The sequence below is a fragment of the Miscanthus floridulus genome, unplaced genomic scaffold (assembly GCF_019320115.1).
Source record: "Miscanthus floridulus cultivar M001 unplaced genomic scaffold, ASM1932011v1 os_1181_2_3, whole genome shotgun sequence".
In the NCBI taxonomy this organism is placed as follows: Eukaryota; Viridiplantae; Streptophyta; class Magnoliopsida; order Poales; family Poaceae; genus Miscanthus; species Miscanthus floridulus.
This window is the reverse complement of record NW_027097569.1, coordinates 146274-150787: the sequence shown is the minus strand read 5'-3', so window position 1 is coordinate 150787 and position 4514 is coordinate 146274.

Below are 4514 nucleotides of genomic sequence, written 5' to 3'. Positions count from 1 at the left end.
ACACAAGACCCCACCCGGTCTTAATTCATTATTCACATGATTCTTTTCCACGATAGCAAATATAGCCAACCGTGATCCACCTCATCCTAAAGCTCGCAGGTGACAGGAAATCACCTGACTTCTACTGCACTAAGCATGGCTAAGCATTTAACCCGTTCCTGAACTTAAATAGGATTCCAGTGCGATATCTGGACAAGGAAGGATATATAATGCAGCAATTGGTTCCAACCAATTCCTGTACTTAATGCATCATCAACAATAAAAGATACTCAATGTATTTGTAAAAATATGGGAGGCTTAATATGCTCCGAGGCTTGCCTTTCAAGAACGAGGAAGGCTGGTGGTCAGGGCCCTCGGGCAATTCCTCCACGGCGACTGCTTCGTCGGCTTCCTGCACCTCGGGTTCCTCCTCCTGGTTGGCTCCCTCGAACTCCAGCAACGTCACTCCCTCCGGCACACCTATTGCATGAATGCGCAAGATAAATATCATGGATGCACATGAACGAATGTCGGGGATGCTCGGGGAATGCACATGTTCGTTGTAGTTTGCATATTCCAACTTAAGCCCTATTCAAATCACTTTCACTTACTGTCGGGTACCTTACAATGGGGTACCCCAAGCAAAACATCAAAATGGGTTGCTAAAGTCCCATAAAAAAAGAAAAAGCTAGAAGGTAAGTCGTGGGCCCCTCACCCGCCATGACCAAGCCCACCGGGTCCTCCCCCTCCTCGCCTTGAGCCTCGAGCAGGAGGTCTCGACATCCTGATGCCAACTCCACTTCGTGTGAGGCTCCCTAGGGAAGGCCTCGGCATGGAACACCATCTCCGCCCTGCCCGAGGCTCTCCACGGAAGGCCTCGGCATGAAGCGCATTCTCCGTATCGTGCGAGGCCTCTTGCGCGAGGCCTCGGCAAGGAGCCTGATCTCCATCTCGCGTGAGGCCTCATTCTCTGTGTTGCTCGAGGCCAGCTCGTCCATGGTCCATCGCCCCCTGCCTTGGCCGACCCTCCCGATAGCACGTCATGTCTCATTAATACTTTCAACCACTCCCGCAATCTCAGCCGGACAGCGGCTCAACGTCACAGAATGGCCGACGTGACCCGAAGTCACATCAATGCCGTACCAGCTAGGACAGGGCACGGCAGGGGTTACCGGCCACTGTGTCCTAGGACTGTGTCCACGATCAGCGCCTAGGACAGGGTATGACGGCTGGGACAGGGCACGGCGGGGGTTACCGGCAACTGTGTCCTAGCACTGTGTCCACGATCAGCGCCTGGGACAGGGTATGACGGGGGTTACCGGCCACTGTGTCCCAGGACTGTGTCCATGACCCATCGCCCGCCCAAGGCCTCGGCACTGTACACTGGGGCCTCAGCAATCTTGGGGTTTGTGCCTACCGAGACCCCCCCACCACAGTACAAGCCTCGGCACTGACCAGGCCTCAGCCTCGCGCACAATCTGTCCACCAGGGCTTGCATGTTCGCCGCCATGTCCGCTCTGAGACATTCCTGGGGCTCCCATGACGCACAGGACCTGATGGGACAACCACGTTGCTCTAGTACTCCAAGGACGGATCGCTCCTACGACCACGCCGCCACCGAAATGGGCCACAGGGTTCGGACATGCCACTCCTATTGGCACGACGTTGCATAGTGATACATGTACTGCCCTCGTCCTCCCTTCAACTATAAAAGGAGAGGACTTGGGCCACTTAGAGAGAGGAGAGAAAGACCGAATAACACATACACACACGCACACATTCCAGCCGCTTGAGAGCAACGTCTCAGATGGCCCACTCACACCCTGCCGAGACCTGGGACTAGTTCCCTCTCTCCCTTAGCTTGTAACCCCCTACTATGAGCACTTCGGTGCAAGGAATACAAGTTCTATCCCTCAGACTGGACGTAGGGCGCCGATTGCCCGAACCAGTATAAACCTTGTGTCTCTTTGCATCACCATCTGAAATCAGGAGAACGCAGAACAAATTCACTAGTCAGTCGAGGACTCCCCGGTCCGAAACACCGACAGTTGGCGCGCCAGGTAGGGGTGCTGCGTGTCGGTTTCGTCATCCCAGCAGGTTCCAGATGGCAGACCCGGTACGGCCATTGCGTCTCGGCACCGGTAGTTTGGTTTGGGAGCCTAGAGTTCATGTCTCTAGGGCATGAGTATGACATGGTACTCCTCACTCCTCGAGCCCTGCCGTCCAACGATGAAGTTACGCACCGGCAGCCTAGGCGCAGGCGGCGCCTGGGCGGCCGCTCTCGCCACGCTCGCCAGGCATGATGCAAGCAGGGCCACCCCGACGCTACGCGAACCCAGGGCGGCACGCCACTCCCCGCCGATATCCTACGACCAGCTGTTGGTACGGGGTCCCTGGCCAGGGACCTGTCTAGCCTGAGCTTGGACAAAGGGAAATCGTCGGTGGCTTGCGATGGTGCCCAGTCGTCAAGCTCCGCTCCACCACTCCCTGAAGAACCGACCCCGGCGGAGCAGGATCTGGCAACGGCACCATCCTCATACCCCTTTGGGTTGAGAAATGCCGCCGCTTCTTACGCCTACGCATACGCTGCCACTCACAAGGATCCCTCAGAGCGCTGCCAGCACTTTGGTCTTGACCTAAGCACCCATGCCGACTCCCCGAATGAGGACGAGGCATGGCCCGGAGTGGATTTCTCTGGGCTCCACGACCCTGGGGCTTTGTGATAGTTCTTGGCCGCAAGCGACTACTGCTTCGGTTGCTCCGACTTCGACGACGAAGGCACTTATGACCCCACTTGCGAGTGTTTCCACGTCGGGCTCGGGATGCCGAGGGCAGGCGAAGAGGATGAGGGGGCAGGTAGCCGTTCCCTACTTCGTCCAAGGGCGGACGCCGTCACACCCCCACACAATGTCCTGTCGGCCGCACGAAATGAGAACATCGCTCTTGCACGACCTTAGCGCCCAGACCTAGAGCAGCTCCATGAGCTCCAGGCCAAGGTCGAACAAGACCAACTCCTTCTGCAGCAGCTTCGGGACTCTCTCGAATAGGAATAGCGAGGCCGTGGCGAAGGCAGGGGAGCCCGATGAAGAGCCCGCGATGTGCATCACCGCATCCATGACAACGAAGGGAGCGAGCAACCCCCAGTCTTCAATCACGCCAGCCAGAACGTTGCGGCTACAACAATGCTGGTCCACGCAATGCTCGAGCCTTCTACCACGGAGGGGCGGTGGGTCCGTGGCGAGCTCTGCGATCTCCTAGAGACCACTGCGGTTCAGCAGGCTGAGAATTCCGCCTCCCGACGGCACAGGGCGCCTCAAACCTTCTCACAACACCGCCTCGGCGGGACAGGGAAGCCCCGGCTCATCCCGAGCCCGACCAAGCGCCAATAGCCCACAGGGTCCCCGTGCTTCTGGACCGCCTCGGCAATCGACGCGAGGTGCAGGGAGACCATGAGGTGGTCAGCAGGCGATGATGCCACGACAACAAGGGGTCCGCTTAAGGCTACCACCCACACCAAGGTGATCGCTACGACAGTGGTGAGGACCGCAGTCCTTCCCCTGAGCCGCCAGGCCCTCGGGTCTTCAGCAGGGCCATCCGCGCTGCTCCTTTCCCTGCCCGGTTCCGACAGCCGGCCAATCTCGCGAAGTACAGCGGCGAGACCAACCCGGAACTCTAGCTCGCTGATTACCGCCTGGCCTGCCAGCTAGGTGGTGTGGACGATGACCTACTCATCATCCACAATCTCCCTTTGCTCTTGTCGGACTTGGCACGAGCCTGGCTCGAGCATCTCCCCCCCTCGCAAATCCACGACTAGCGCGACTTGGTTAGGATCTTCATCGGGAACTTCCAGGGCACATACGTGCACCCTGGGAATTCCTGGGATCTTAAGAGTTGTCGCCAGAAGCCGGACGAGTCTCTCCGAGACTTCATCCAGCGCTTCTCCAAACAGTGCACCGAGCTACCCAGCGTCGGTGACTCGGAGATCGTCCAGGCTTTCCTCTTCGGCACCACTTGTCGGGACTTGGTCCGAGAGTTAGGTCGCAACGTCCCGCGCTCTGCTGCTACGATCCTCGACATCACCACCAGCTTCGCCTCAGGTGAAGAGGCTGTCGGAGCCATCTTCCCCGACACCGACACCGACACCAAGGGTAAGCGGAGGGAAGAGGCCCCCGAGGCCTCAGCCTCCTACCTCCCTAAGAAAAAGAAAAGGGGGCACCTGGGGAAGCAGGAGGTCTTGGAGGCTGATCTAGTCACGGCCGCAGAGCACAAGAATCCCCGAGGCTCCAAAGGCCCTAGGCCCTTCGATGACATGCTCAAGAAACCCTGCCCTTACCACCAGAGCCCGGTCAGGCATGCTCTCAAGGATTGCACCATGCTGTGGCGCTACTATGCCAGGCTCGGGCTCCCCAACGACGACGCCAAGCAGAAGGGCGCCGGCGGTCGGGATAAAGACAAGGACGACGGTTTCCCCGAGGTACGCAACGCTTTCATGATCTTCGGTGGGCCCTCGGCATGCCTTATGACGCGGCAGCGCA